Source organism: Danio aesculapii, chromosome 5 (genome assembly GCF_903798145.1).
Source record: "Danio aesculapii chromosome 5, fDanAes4.1, whole genome shotgun sequence".
Taxonomy (NCBI): domain Eukaryota; kingdom Metazoa; phylum Chordata; class Actinopteri; order Cypriniformes; family Danionidae; genus Danio; species Danio aesculapii.
This window is the reverse complement of record NC_079439.1, coordinates 57,776,523-57,793,715: the sequence shown is the minus strand read 5'-3', so window position 1 is coordinate 57,793,715 and position 17,193 is coordinate 57,776,523.

Here is a 17,193-nt window from a genome sequence, read left to right as displayed (position 1 = left end):
TTTTCATTTTCAAATATTAGCCAAATTATGTGTAACAAAGCAAAGAATTTTTCACAGTATTTCCTATTATATTTTTACTTCTGAAGAAAGTTTTATTTGTTTTATTTCGGCTAGAATAAAAGCAGTTTTTTATTTTTTAAAACCATTTTAAAGTCAATATTATTAGTCCTTTTAAGCATTTTTTTGATAGTCTACAGAACAAACCATTGTTGTACAATCACTTGCCTAAATAACCTAATTAAGCCTAGTATCTTGTATCTAGTATCTTGAATAACATCTAGTAAAATATTCTGTACTGTCATCATGGCAAAGATAAAATAAATCAGTTATTAGAAATTAGTTATTAGGAATGGGTTGACAAAAATCTTCTATTCATTAAACATAAATTTGGGAAAATATACAGGGGCGGGGGGATGTAATAAATCTGGAGGACTAATAATTCGGACTTAAAAATAATATATTTGGGCAATGCACAATCACACAGTAGTCTACAGAACCCTTTTGTATGTTTGATTTCATTTTCAAATTTGCTATAAGCACACTTTTACATGTGTGAAAAGTAGCATCCCATTCTGCTAGGCTGCTGTCTAAAGTTAAGACACTTAAAAAAAAAAAAAAATATTATTTTGGTTGTAAAGATGATCAGTCTGCAAGGTCAAGTTTTAAGTGTTATAATGAAATACAGTATAAGTCTGTAGTGTGGTTTTTCAGGGGATCAACCTCTCAGATAGAAAAGACAGACATGAAACATCTGTTTTGTATCTCCCAAGAATGAACAATAAAGCTACATAAAGTAATTATTTAACGAATGTGAATCATGACCTCCTGAATATTATTACAAGATTAACGCACCAAAAATTTTAAACCAAAAGTGCTTTGTGCAGACTTCTTTTCTCAACCTCTCAGATGAAATGCAGGTAAAATATAATCATTTTTTTAAAATTCTGTTATTTAGGCTATGCTTCTATTTGCTCATGCCAAAATTAAACAACAGAAAATATCTGGTGTTTTTTAACATGTCAAACAGCTGTTATTGGTTTTATTTTAACAAATGTAAGCTCATAGCCATAAAAATTAAAATGTAACCTGAAAACAAAAGGTATTAAATTCCTTATATTAACATTTTAAAATAGAACTAAATAGAATGAATGAATGAATGAATGAATGAATGAATGAATGAATGAATGAATGAATGGTAATAAAAGTTTATGGAGTTTTTAAAACTGTCAAACAGATTTTTATTATATATCTTTTTATTAGTATATCTTAGAAGTTTTTATTATAAATCTTAAAAATGATAATAAAAGTAAAATATTGAGATGCGCGGTATCTATGCCAAGCTTTATGGCATTAACTGATTTTATATAAATTTTTATTCACAAAATCAGACAATAATCATTATTTTTTTAAGGTAAACTAGCATATTTCATTAATTTAGTGTGTTACACCAATTATATGAAGTGTTACTATTCTTCAACACATCAAACCTTTAATACACAAAGGTAAAAACGTAACCATTAGCAGGTGTGGATGAGAAAGTCACATGATGAACCAATGTCCATCAAAGAGAAACATATGAATATATAGAAGGTGCTCAGTGTCATTCACACAGCTGCTAAACAACATCATGGTAACACACACCAAATTAAAGTAATTCAATAAACATTATCACAATTAGCTGTAACATAAAACTTGCAACATAACATGCATAACTGATGAGATAAATAGCAATAGAAATGTTAACAAAACACAACAAACAAAAATAATAATAAATAAATAAATAAATAAATAAAATTAAAAAAATTAAAAGTGAAGTGTCAAGCAGGGTCTTCTGGGTAAGTCAATTCACTGTTATTCACAATAACCTACTGTTAACCAGATTACAGATTTTTACTGTAGCATTTTTACCGTTGAATTCACAGCCATTGTTTTAAAGTGTGGGTTTTGGTCTACAATATTATCTCTGGTTTTCTAATGTAAATGTGTTGAAGTCTATAGTTTTAGTGAACTATGGTGCTCTTGCAGCACTTACAGGTATTTTTATAATCCTTACATAATGTACTGTATCCTCAGGCTGTGGTATTCAAGAACACCTTGTTATGCAGAGGCTTGCAGGATATTTGAAAGCCAAAAAGATGTAGTAAAACATTTTTATAGCACACTCATGCCATTTGTTTAGTGGTTCAAGGCTGGATTGAGATGAGGAAGCTGGGTAATGAACGGTGCATAATAAGTGACAGTAAAGAACAACTGATCAACCTAGTAAATGAATAGAATGTGACTGAAAAATGTTTCAGTGTTTGCTGGCAGTGCAGTGAAAGTCATTGGTGCAATTTTGCTTCAAAAATCAACTGCATTCTATTATGAAATAAGTGTTCGGGAAAATGACTGAATTTGACTTATTTACTTTTAAATCTCACTTGATTTGTGAATAAAATAAATTAAGGCATCATTAATGTTAAGCCAGGTGTAATGTGTCTGCACAGACAAATACAGTGGGGAAAATAAGTATTCAACACATCACAGACTTTACCAGAGTGTAAAAATCATGATGGTTCTTTGGGTCTCGTCTATCAAATCTGATCTTTATTTTGTATTTTCTATTGGATTCAAGTCAGGTGATTGGCTGGGCCATTCTACAGCTTGGTTTTCTTTTTCTAAAAGCATTTGAGAGTTTCCTTGGCTGTGTTTTTTTGAATTATTGTCTTGCTGAAATGTCCACTCTGGTTTCATCTTCATCCTCCTGGTAATGTACTGTAGATGTTGTACTGAAGCAGCTTATAATAATGTACAATGACAAAGGGCAGAGGGTTGCTAAATAACTACTAAGAGATTTCAGATGGTGTCTGGGCATTCACTGCCTCTCTAAACCTCCCTTTCTTCATGTGAATTTATGTTCCATTGTATTTTATTACACATAACTTCATTTGTAAACTAATTTTATTTGTTTTCTTTGCATATACGGATTTCTTGTTATCAACATCTGGTGAACATTTCAAGTCACAGCACCTTTAGAAATATGTTTTCTGAGAAAAATGGTGACGTGTTAACTTCTTATTTCCTCCATTGTATATGTACAAGTGCAAAAAGAAATTGCATTCAATTTGCTTTATACAAATAATAAAATGGGTTCTCTTACACCCTGTTTAATATGTAGATACATTATGTATAGCTAGATGATTGTTGGGGTTAAAAACAAAACAACTGAAATTTTAAAACGTTAAACTTTTTTATATAAATTGGCATTTTGATAAAATTATATTAGTTTATGCTGAAATACTGTGCTAAATACTACAAAAAAGTTTTTTAATACTAAAAAAACCCTAACTAAACTAACTAAACCTGATATAACATATAAACAAATTACAGTAAAGCTCGATATACAATGAAAGTAAAAATCATTAGCTCTCGTTTAATTGGTTTTTTTTTTCCCAAATTATGTTTAACACAACAAGGAGATTTTCACAGTATTTCCTATAATATTTTGTTATTAATAAATTATTAAATTAAGTTAAATATTATTAGCCTCCTTAAGCAATTTTTTTGATAGTCTACAGAACTGTTATACAATGATTTGCCTAATTACACTTGCCTAGTTAAACTAATTAACCTAGTTAAACATTTAAATTGCACTTTAAGTTGAATACTAGTATTTAATAAAAATCTAGTAAAATATTATATACTGTCATCATCATCATCATCATCATCATCGAGATAAAAGAAATCAGTTAGAAATGAGTTGTTAAAACTATTATGATTAGAAACGTGTTGAAAAATCTTCTTTTCATTAAACAGAAATTGGGGAAAAAATATTCAGGAAGGCTAATAATTCTGACGTAAGCTGTATAAGACCAAAATATAGAAAATAGCAAAAATATTACACATTACAAAGATTAAAATTTTTGAAAAGTAAAAGAAGATGTAGCGAATTTTAAAGGGCACATAGTTTATCTCTTTTTTATGATTTAATAATAATATTATGGTTCTTCTGAGTGTGCCAGTTTAGGTTCAGTTTAAAACACAATTTAGATTTTTTTATTATAATGTGTTAAAAAGTGTCATGTTGGGGGCGTGTCCACAGTTCGCTGATTTAGGGGTGTGTTGCTTCACATGTAAATTAGTTTAGGCTTCCCGAGTGGGCGGGGCCATGAGCTCACCCGCTCTGTGTTTGCAGACTGAGAGGAGAAGGAGTGAGAGGATCCGCATTCAGTCGTACACAGACCAAGCAGAGAGTACAAAATCATATGTGTCTTTGTACAGTTTTACAGCCAACTGTGTGCTAGTTTCAAGTGCCGAGCTTGTACACCGAGACTAATAACCACGCACACTGAATTAACTTTGACTGAGGCACTGGATGCGCCACTCGAAACCGCGACATGGCACACCAGACACTCTCTGTGGCGCGGCAGAAACATGAAGTGTCCCGAATCGTCGCGCCACGCATTTTTGAATTCTAAACATAGGTTTCTATCAGGGTACACACGACGGCGCTTCAAGTCTGCAGCGGTCCGCGGCGCCCAGTCGTCGACTTGAGCGTACCCTGAGAGAAACCTATGTTTAGAATTCTAAAACGCATGCTAGTTAAGATCACAGGGAGCTTCTGGGATTGCGAGAAATGCAAATGGCTGAAGTATAAGGTAGACTCAATGAGAAGTACACATGTTTGCAAACCTACATAAAGATACAACCAATAATTCCGATTGGAGCGATAATGTGGAGAATACTGCTCTTGTGTTGAGCCCAATGAGCCTTGCATTTAAAAATATTGCAAGGGTGTTCCTTTAGTGATATCGCTTCGACTCACGCTGAAAATGGCGGACGTGAATCAACAAACTGAGGATATGATGACGCGCTTGTCAATCAATATTGGTGGGCGGGGGGACCGCACTCCTATGTAAAGTTGCGGTCTGTTTGAAAAACGCTCCAATTGGTCCACCGTTTTTTATGTTGTTAAATTGAAAAAAAAAGCACTGGGTGTGTTTAAATCACCCCAATATGACAGTCTTTACACCATACATGCACATATGTCTGTCCAAACAGCTTGAAAAGATTTTTTACCATAGGTGCCCTTTAAAGATAAAGCTGTTTTTCTTAAATATGTTTTGTTCATAGGACAAAAACAAACAGCTGTGCATTTATTTGTGAATTACATTATAACAGTGTAGTAGATGTATGTTTATGAGCTTACAAATCCATGTAGAAAGTATGTTTTATTATTTATTATAACATAATTATTAAAGAAAATCGGTCTGCCAGAAAATCTATCAGCGACTAAATCTGCAATTATAGACAGCAAAGTTTGCATTAAAGCATTGTGGATCTTGACTGTAAAAAAATGCTGGGTTCCACACAAACATTTTGTGTTGGGACAACATGAAGGAATTAAGTTAACTTAATAGTTTTTACAAATTAAAGTGTATTGAACATAAAAACAAATAAGTTGTCACAAATAACCCTCAAGAATTGTATTGTTTCAGCTCATTTTAATTAAGTAGTTTGAGCAAACAGCAAATGTCATCTTTTGATTGTTCTCCTAAACACCTCATTTACACTTCGACATAATAAACTCATCCAGTTTCTGAGCAACATGCGAAAGAGTAAACGTTGATTGAAGTAATCTTTTGGCATTCGGCACATTTCTCATTTAAACGAGCATTCAGCGTTTCAGAGAAGAAGAAAAAACAATGCCATGGTGCTTCTAATGATTTATTTATCCTAGCCAATGGCTTACCCGACTGCTGCCTTTCTCCCAGATGTTTCCTGCCCACTCATTACCCTTCATTCTTGGCAAGAGAAGACACTGTCAGCTTTCTCACAGCTTGTTCCTCAGACAGACTTTATTCCACTGACACAGGATCGTGTTCTTCTAAGTCAATCCCTAAAGCTCCTGCTTGTAAGAGGTCCTGCCAAACTGAGCTCAGATCAGTGTGCATGCATGTTTCCTACCAACATATCCCACATGTTCTCCGAGACCAGCTCAGGCTCAAGGACATCAGCCATCTTGATCCATCATTTATACATCGCCCCCACCGGCTCTTGTCTTTTTGCCTCGCTTTCCAGAGATTGCTTACTGTCACTAAGAATGACAGAGCGCAGCCCATTTGTGGAGAAAGAGATGAGCCATCTTTTGTGTTGAGAGCCAAACGCCAGGTTCACCACCTTCGTAATTATATAATTTAATTAATGAGAGCGCCCCAGGGTAGGTTTCTCTTTTTGGAGTGAGCTTCATCCTTCATCTCAACCTCTCAATGTCAGATATGGAGATTTTAGGGGGAACTGCTCTCTCATCACTTTAGCACACAGTTACAATACTTTGCAAATAGTTTCTGGGGGGGGGGGGGGGGGGTCTTCTCAGTCATTAGATCAAGAGAGTGGTGCTTGCAAAGTTAAACATCTAATGGAGACCTATGAAGACATATCTGCAAATTGATCTTATGTCGCATTGTTGCAATATTCTGCAATATTCTGAAAACATACCCCATATACATTTCTGGAGATCGCGAATTATGTAGCTAGAAGTACATATGGCTGCATTTCGTCATTAAAAAAACGTTATGAGGCGGTATGACTCTCACGCTAACCAGCTGACCTCTTTTGAGTTTGTCCAGTAGCTTTCCATGTAGAGAGTCTGGTGAAGAACGGTTCCAGAAAGCGTGTAAGACTAAAACAGAAGCCAAAAATAAAATAAACAAATAAACGTCCCGATCAGCACTTGAATATATATATATATATATATATATATATATATATATATATACAGTTGAAGTCAGAATTATTAGCCCTCCTTTGAATTTTTTTTCTTTTTTAAATACTTCCCAAATTATGTTTAACTGAGCAAGGAAATTTTCACAGTGTGTTTGATTATTAGGGATGCACCGATACCACATTTTTACGAACCGATACAAATTTTTTATACTGAGTACCGATACTTCATAGATTTGGTTTCAATGAAGTTTATTTGTTCGTTTTTTTTGTTGTTGTTTTTTTTTTTTGCCTGTAGCAAGGATGAACACAAAAATCTTTAACAGAAGGCTGTTCCAAGCCAAAAATATGCACACATTGTTGATAACCTTGCAAATCAAGACCTTATCTATTAACGATTAGGCATGGACATTTAAAGGATGAGTTATCCTTGCGCTGACATGCGTCCACGATTTCACACATTACACAAAGTGTGTGCAGTTTACGTTACCTTATGAAGTCACTCTTATGGCATTGCATATTGGGGATGCATAAAACCCTGTTATGTGCAAAGTCCTGCCGTTAATCTGCGGATCAGGTAATTAAACAGTAAGCTACTTGATGTTATGGATGGGTTGGTGGTAGATAAGATCAATAGCATAAATACGCAATGCATGCTTTCATTTTAAAAATCACGCGACCATCATCTCACAATGTTTAATAATAAATAATAATTTTTTTTTATTAAAACAAAAGTGATTTAGCAATGCCGTGCCACTGACAAGCCATCTACAGATAAACAAAGCAACAATCATGGCAACCGCACTTTTTTCAGAAGTTGAGCTGTTCTTTTTTGCACTTTATTATTATGCTTGTAATGTTTAAAAAAATCAAAAATAAATAGGCCTACTAGAGTGTATCCTGTGTGTGTGTGTCTTTTATCACGAAAGTAGCTCTCTTTCAAAACCAAAAGTTGCGTCGTCTGTCTGGCAGTATTTCGGCTTTTAATCGAATGAAAAGTTAATTTAGTTAATTTACGAGCCAATATTCAAAAATTGCAGTAAAGTAACTGTGACGTGCGGCCACACATCGAATCTGAGGTCTGATCTCATCTCTGTCTTGCTGTCATGCAAACATCGATACATAGACGCCACACAAGTCAAGTCACAAAACTGAGGCTGGTACCAGCTGACAGTTAGAATAGCTGAAACCTTTGCAAAATCTGTCAAAATACAACACTGAAATTAACAGGCATATTAGTCTATCTGTAGGATATCTGTAAAAACGAATCAGAGCCAATGTTACATAGAAGTTGTGTAGGCTAATAATTATATTAATTCTAATAAAACTAATCTAAAATAAACAATTCATTGCATTTTCGTTTGATAAAAAATACACGGAAACAAAAAAAATCAAAGGATGGCTAGTTTGTATTAATGTGTTTTAATATTAATAAAAAAATATGCTTAGCCTATTTAAGCGTAACGGCTATATGCGCTGTCAATAGGCAAGCCATTCAAAAAATATAATTTTACTGTATATGTATATTTTGTATATTTTGTGTATTTTATAAAATGTATATTTTACAATAAAAACTAAATGTAGCATGTAGCATTGTCTGTATGTACCTATAACGTCCTCTGTAAATTTTGTTGCAGTTTTTGAAGACATTAGTTTATAGATATCCTTAAATCTAACATAGAGAAACTAACATCTAAACTTATTTTATTTTAACTGGACCTTTTAAAGGAATTGATCATACAAAAATGAATATGTATTTTTACTTAAAGGGGGTGTTCATAAGACTGTCTTAACACCTTTATAATCTGGAATATGATTATGAATAATATGTTATGCATGCTTATGACAACTACATTTGTCTTTCCCAAAACAAATTAACATGACCAAGACAACATAACTTGTCATAAATGTGTCATAAACATGATTGTCATGAGTTAAATGTTAGTTAAATAATGATGGATGGATGGATGGATGGATGGATGGATGGATGGATGGATGTACGGATGGATCGATGGATCATCTGAAAGTGATGAACTGAATTAAATATCATGGAGAATAGCAAATATGGCTGACTTTTTCTTTAGAATTTTTTTTTTTCTGTCTTTCTTTGCTATTCATTTTTTCTGAAATCATTTAAAATTTAATTTCATTTACTGAATTTTACATTAATTTGTAAACAAGATTACAGAATTGTGGTTTAAATTCAAGGAAGTATTAAAAAGGATTATGCAAGGAAGTGTTAAAATATGGATTAAACAATAAAAGATAGATAAACATGCCAAAAACATGATAAACTGCCATCAAAAGTTCTAGTACTTCCGCTGTATGTGAAACCCCCTACAGTTTTCTCAGTGATCCAGCGGTAGATTTCCCTTCTGTCAAACTCCAGTGCAAAGGGTACATTTGCACTTATGAACAAAGCCAATTCACTTCTAAAATTTGGCTGTCCCTGCTTACTAAAGGTCATAGATGGTTAATCTATCTGTGTCCAAATTGTTTGCCTGCTGAAATTTAGTTATGCACATCACACATTTCAAGACTAAACATTCATAATTTCAAGTATATTTTCAAACAATTGATTTTTTAGAGATAAAGCACAACCTATAAAGATATTTAATGATGTATTATATAACTTCCTTGTAATACTGACTTCAGTGTTGAGAGTTATTGTTGTTGAGTCACTTGCTGTCTTCAAGAAACGACTAAAAACGCAACTGTTTAGTCTCCACTTTCCTTCCTAATCTGCAACTGCCTCTCTGGCTATACCACTAACTGTGCCCTCTCTCTCTCTCTCTCTCTCTATCTCAAAAAAAAAAAAAATGCTTTGCTTCTTAGACTTTACACACCTGAAACTTGTCTATAGCACTTGTTCACTGCTGCTCTTATAGTTGTGTAAATTGCTTCCTTGTCCTCATTTGTAAGTCGCTTTGGATAAAAGCGTCTGCTAAATGACTAAATGTAAATGTAAATGTAATATAAGGTATAAAAAGGAAAGAAGTAAACAAAATATTTTATTACATACAATAATTCAATATGCGACATTGTTAAGATAATAAAATTCATAAATTATAATTAGTATTTATACAATTAAACTGATTTCAAAATGAGACTACATTATGTATGTGTCAGTGTCAAACACCTAACCTGACTCAGCAGGTGCAGAAATTTACCATCGTTGGGTAAACTAGGCTACATTTAAAAAAATACTGTATATCCCAGCAGTGTTTTTTCCTTTTGTGCAAGATATTCAATTATGGGTTGTCTCCAAATCTCTTTATTTCTATTTTCAGTGCTTCTTCAGACATCATACTGTTACTGTCAGATATTCTGATACCTTAGATGTGCCGGAGGAGGTGAAAATTGAATGAAATTGAAATATGATCAGCCCTGAAATCACTGAATGGGAAGAAAACACTCCCAATATATTCAGAATTTTAAACAGCTTTTTATAAACCTGCCGTGACAGGAGACATTTGCGAATGATCTAATATACTGTAAAATGTATTTAGAGCTTTTATTGTGTTATGTCATATTGTGTTATGACTACCTTTCTTATTTGTACTTGACTTGTTAAGATCAATGCCATTGTTGCTGTTTGATTTATTTGAAGTATTAAAAAAGGAGTGTGTTTTATAGGCTTTGAAACAAGACAGCCCAGGCTCATGAAAAATACATGTGCAATGTAGGCAAACTGATGGTGAGCTGAAGTGTAAAACCCAAGTGCAGTTTATTGAACATAGTCCTCATACTCCTCTATGGAGTGTCTGCCCTGCAGGAGGCAAACAGCAGGGTTCACGTTTTCAGTCTAGCTTTCTGTTTAGTTCACTGATGATAAGCCGATAAGAGCAGAACTTCAGTGCAGGTTACTGAACATAAATATAAACCACAAACAGAACTGACCATTAACTTGAACAATAAACACTCTAAAAAAATGGCTGTTACTGCTTGTTTAAACTGCTTATTAAAAAATAAGCTGAAAAAACACAATTCTTATTTTTTTAAAGGGACAACTTAATAGTTTTGTGTTCAATCCACTTTAATTTGTACAAACAATTAAGTTAATTGATTTGTGTTTTGACAACATGAAGAAATTGTGAGGAACCCAGCATTTTTTGTCAATTTACCAGCCGTATGCTATACACTAAAACAAATTTTGCTCCTTGTTTAAACTACTTATTTAAACAGATCTGAAACAACACAGTTCTTGAGATTTTTTTGGGACAACTTAACTGTTTTAGGTTTGTAATGAGTGGGATGGCAACAGTGGTGATAATTCAAATGCAGCTTTATTTTGAAATGCCAGGCAGGCAAGGTTCAAACAGGGACATCCAAAGAGTGGTAGGGATGGCTGACGTGAAACTGACGTTTTGACACAGTGTCGAGATTTTGAAATATCAGATCACGTGACTAAAATGTTTTGAAACACCTAGGTCATGTGACTAAAATGTTTCAAAACACCCAGGTCACATGACTAAAGTGTTTCGAAACATCCGGGTCACGTGACTAAAGTGTTTCAAAACACCAAATCACAAGACTAAAATGTTTCAAAACACCAGATCACGTGACTAAAATGTTTTTAAAACACTAGATTACATGACTAAAGTGTTTCGAAACACAGATGTCACAAGAATAAAATGTTTAGAAACACCCAGGTCACATGAATAAAATGTTTCCAAACACCCAGCTCACATGACTAAAATGTTTCGAAACACCAGATCACGTGACTAAAATGTTTAGAAACACCCAGGTCACGTGACTAAAGTGTTTCGAAACACCCAGGTCACATGACTGAAATGTTTCGAAACACCAGATCACGTGACTAAAGTGTTTCAAAACACGTGACTAAAGTGTTTTGAAACACCCAGGTCACATGACTAAAGGGTTTTGAAACACCCAGGTCACGTGACTAAAATGTTTCAAAACACCCAGGTCACGTGACTAAAATGTTTCGAAACACAAGATCACATGACTAAAGTGTTTCGAAACATCCGGGTCACGTGACTAAAGTGTTTCAAAACACCAAATCACAGGACTAAAATGTTTCAAAACACCAGATCACGTGACTAAAATGTTTTGAAACACTAGATTACATGACTAAAGTGTTTCGAAACACAGAGGTCACAAGAATAAAATGTTTAGAAACACCCAGGTCACATGAATAAAATGTTTCGAAACACCTAGGTCACATGACTAAAATGTTTCGAAACACCAGATCACGTGACTAAAATGTTTTGAAACACCAGATCACATGACTAAAATGTTTCGAAACACCAGATCACGTGACTAAAGTGTTTCGAAACACCCAGGTCACATGACTGAAATGTTTCTAAACACCAGATCACATGACTAAAGTGTTTCCAAACACGTGACTAAAGTGTTTTGAAACACCCAGGTCACGTGACTAAAGTGTTTTGAAACACCCAGGTCACGTGACTAAAATGTTTCAAAACACCCAGGTCACATGACTAAAGTGTTTCGAAACACCAGATCCCTTGACTAAAGTGTTTCGAAACACCAGATCACATGACTAAAGTGTTTTTAAACATCCAGGTCAAGTGACTAAACTTTCAAAACATCAAATCACGGCAATAAAATGTTTCGAAACACCAGATCATGTGACTAAAATGTTTTGAAACACTAGATTACGTGACTAAAGTGTTTCGAAACACAGAGGTCACGTGAATAAAATGTTTTGAAACACCAGATCACGTGACTAAAATGTTTTGAAACACTAGATTACGTGACTAAAGTGTTTTGAAACACCAGATCACATGACTAAAATGTTTTGAAAAACTAGATCATGTGACTAAAGTGTTTCGAAACACCAGATCACATGACCAAAGTGTTTCAAAACACCCAGGTCACATGACTAAAGTGTTTCAAAACACCCAAGTCACATGACTAATGGATTTTGAAACAACAGGTCACGTGCCTAAAGTATTTTGAGATACCTAGGTCACATGACTAAAGTGTTTTGAAACACCCAGGTCACGTGACTAAAATGTTTCAAAACACCCAAGTCACATGACTAATGGATTTTGAAACACCAGGTCACATCACTAAAGTATTTTGAAATACCTAGGTCACGTGACTAAAGTGTTTTGAAACATCAGGTCATGTGACTAAAGCGATTTAAATCCTCGGCAAAGAGCTTAGAATGACCAAGAGGTGACACTAAATAGAACGTTCCATTGCAACAGCAGCGCCCAGCAATAGCCCCGCGATTCCACCATTTTGGAGTGAAAGCAATCAGCCATCCATTGGATCTTATTGCTGTCATGATGTCAAGCAGCTGCTTTGTTTTTTATTTATTTATTTAAAAAGCGTATTAAAGCTGAGATACAACCTGAAAGAGGTCGATACTACTATCATAATCATTAGCACTTTTAATAGTTTATTTTACAGACTTATACTATGCTGTTTTTCTATTGGAATTTTCACTCCAAAATGGCCGCTGCGGTATCTAGTGGCTGTTTCCCAAATCGCACTAGAGTGTCGCCTCTTGGTGATTCTATGCTCTTTGGCCCCGGTCATACAATTACGTGGAACCAAGCATTACTTACAGTGTAGTGCTAAACCACCAAGAGACACCCTGAATGTGTCGTGGTATTTAGTGCATAGGGTCTTGGGGACTCAATAGCCTGTTGCTGGTTTGTGGTTTGTTCTTCCTGCTGACTAGGAGTTACCCACAAGCCTGTATACATTGCTCAAATCTTTATTCCTTCCAATTTCTCCAATATTTATGTTGGCTACAAATGAAAGGTGGTTTTCTTACTATCTCATTTACTCAGATCTTAGTATATTGCCTTGTTAGGTAAAGATAAAATGAAGAGTTCAGGTGCAAAAGTCTCTAAATACTGACTAAATGCTTCTTCTAAAATCTGCTTTTCTCTCAGGCTCCAGTGTCTTTATTCACTTTAAAGACAATAAAAAGCCTATTCATTAGAATAAAAATTAAATGACTGAACCTATACACAAAAGTCTGGGAAAAAGTCTAATTTTAGAAGAAAGTTTCAGATGGAACTTAGAGGCTTTTGCATTTTAATTGATTTTATTTGTTTATTTGGCAAGAACAGTGTACATGAATTAACATTGGGGCAAATGCACCAGAATTATCCAAAAGCCTATCTTTCATCCGTTTTCCCTGGACAGATGTTAAAATTGTCACCCTAAAAACAATACAAAAAGAGGCACTAAAACGCACTAAAATGGACATAGTTAAATCGATCCTAATAAATATAATCAAATCTATTCACTTCACTTGACACTGGTCATAATGTTTTGGCTCACAAGCAGGTCGTTTAATGTTTTCCACTGGGGTGAGGCATGTAAAGTTCACCTGCTGGTCAAGGGGATTCCTCAGGGATCAGTTCTTGGACTATTCTTGTTCTCTATATACACCAAATCACCGGGACCCATGACTTCAGCAAATTAATTCTTCTTACCACTGCTAAATTGATGATCTAATGGTAGCTGTACAGATTTTAAACCACTTTGAGGAAATCTCAGCAGCTCAACCTGGCAAAAGTTCATTATCTCTCTCTCTCTTGGCTGTGCATCATAATTTCACAATCCAGTTTAGATTATGATTAATTATCCCATGAAGTTGGGTCAGAAATCTTGTGGTGATCTTTGACAGCCATCTATTGTGGGCAGACTTTGCCCAGAGGCCAGCCAGGTCGAAAGGCATCTCGATTATAGGCAGTGGTATTAGAGGGCTGGGGATATGCACAAGAATAAGGGCCTACTCACACTATGCTATCCGAACCATGCCCAGACCCATTTCCCGGATCGTTTGAGAAGTGTGAGTGCTCTGAATCGGGCTCGGTTCACTTGGGCTTTGGCGCGGTACACTTGTGTGTGAGTGCAAAACGCTCCAAAGCCCGAAACTGAAAGCAAGACGTGACTTTTAAGGGACTGTTTCATATGCGTTTATTAATCATTCTTACTGTTTAATGAATGCAAACTGTCGTAACTCATAATGCAACTCACAACCGTTAAATAAATGGAAAACCCTTGTGAATCACAAAATATCAAACTGTTGATTGACACATTTTTTACAGTGTACATGGGCATAATTTCAATAAAGTTATCACACTACAAAATGTAAAAATGGTCAAAATGACCACCTTGGTAGTTGTAGTATATAGATGCATGTGCATTCCAAATGTTTAAAAACCCATGTTGAGATAGTTGTGTCGTTTTACACAGCTTTTATTCTTTTGTTGAACCATGTTTGAGCATTTTGCATCATGCTGTACCAGCTCAGCAACACTAATCGTGCACTATGGTAAAAGTGTTTTGGATGAAACTGATGAAATATGTTTTGGTGTTTTACAGTCTATAGTGTTAATTTCAGTTTAAAATCACACCCACGTTGTATGCTAAGGTAGAAATAAGGTCCCTATCTCAATTCTGAAAAGTTAGCCAGACTTTTAACATCCAGTTCAACAGTTAACAATGAAATCAATTTACCCATGTTTAATTATGCAGCCACATAGACTGATGTGGTGTCTATTTAAGGTATAGAGGCAGCATCTGCACTACCTTCCACATAATCTATTGTCAGAAGTCATTTCCAATGCAACACAACAGGGACCTGATTACAGTAATTGGTTTCGGTAATACGAGAGGCTGCAGATTGAATGGTTTTGTTCCAGTCTGCTGCGGGTCTCGGAGGACAGCAGGGAAGACATTACCTGTCTGGTATCTCAGTAGTAGCTTAAGTACAAGTCTTCAAATAGAATCATTCAGTGATAACCGTTACCACAGCCTGTGTGATAATGCACTTCCTGGAACTTAAAGCATTGGTGATAATTCAATAATTAGTGACTGGATGGATCAGATAGACTGTAGTCTCTAATTCTTTTCAGCGGTTCATTTGTCTTAACCAGTCAGTTGTCAGAGATGTCTACACAAATGGACTGTGGAAATGACATTTAACGGCCACACTTAGGATGAATTATCTATATGTAAATATAATAATAGCGGTATCTACACAACTGTATCCTAATAGGGGAGTAAATCTCATACTGAAAGCACATATTTTTTCAAGCAATGCAAACATTTCAAATGGTCACGCATTTAAGTTGGCATATTACAAAATGAGGAGTGTGTGTTTTTGAGCATCAATGTTAAATATGATACATTGTACTATGGAGCATTCATTCATTATTCTTCATCTTGGTCTCTAATTAAAAAAAAATTATAATTATGCTATACTGATGAGCATCCTCAGCTTTATCCCATCTAGACTTCACCCTCTTCTGCAGCACAGTAAATTCAAAATGGGATACAGCTAAAGTTACTCATGTCAATTAAGCCTAAGTTTTGTGACACTGTGCAACAAATAATATTTTTACATTATCGTTAGGGTTGGTTTTAGGGTTGACATAGGAGTAGACGCAAATAAAATACAATTAATGCGTAATTTATTAAATAATATAAAAATTTCTTGCTAACTTCCAATCAAAGCTGTATCCCTTCTAGCAACAACCGCTGGAGAGATCTGAGTTGCTTAATTTACGTCATGTTTGTTCCGAATTTTCTTCCGAAATCCATGAAGGCTACTGTTTATCTGTGAGAGGAATAGAGAAAATATTCTAGTAACATAAACAGTGTGTATCTTAGGTGAAAAAGCACATCGTCCAGTTATATTGAAAAATAATTATTATTGCCTTCTCCATGGACATCTGCGTGTGTTTTACAAACCCTGCTTTGCTTGTAGTTGTGTATTTGAATGTCTGAATGCCAATAATAAATGTTTTTCTGTTCGAAAGCACGGATAAAGTGATTTATAACAAGTGATGCACATCTCTTTCTGTGCCTCAGCGTGCACTGTCAGATTTTAATTTTAGCAGTTGATAACGTGCGCTCTGAACGTTTTAATCACACCAGTGTAATAATACACTTCAGGGACAAGACAAGGCTGATCACACCGGTGTGATCATACACTTGAAAGGGTTAAATTGTGTTTCAAAATATGTAATTCATTAAATATTGATAAAAAACTTCTATACCCCTGTTATTATAATTTATTAATTTATAATTTATTATAATAGGAGGACAAAGAAATAAACTCAATTTTGATAACTGTTGTTTTCTAATTTTGATTTCCATATTAGTTATTGATACATTACATTTATAGTTATGTGAATGTGTCTTCAGACTAAGAAAGACATTAACATTTTTATTATTAAAGTACACCGACGCAGTGGCGCAGTAGGTAGTGCTGTCGCCTTACAGCAAGAAACCTCAGCTGGGTCAGTTGGCATTTCTGTGTGGAGTTTGCATGTTCTCCCTGGGTTCCCGTGGGTTTCCCCCGGGTGCTCCAGTTTCCCCCACAGTCTAAAGACATGCAGTACAGGTGAATTGGGTAAGCTAAATTGTCCATAGTGTATGAGTGTGTAGATGTTTCACAGAAATGGGTTGCGGCTGGAAGGGCATCTGCTGTGTAAAAATGTGCTGGATAAGTTGGCGGTTCATTCCGCT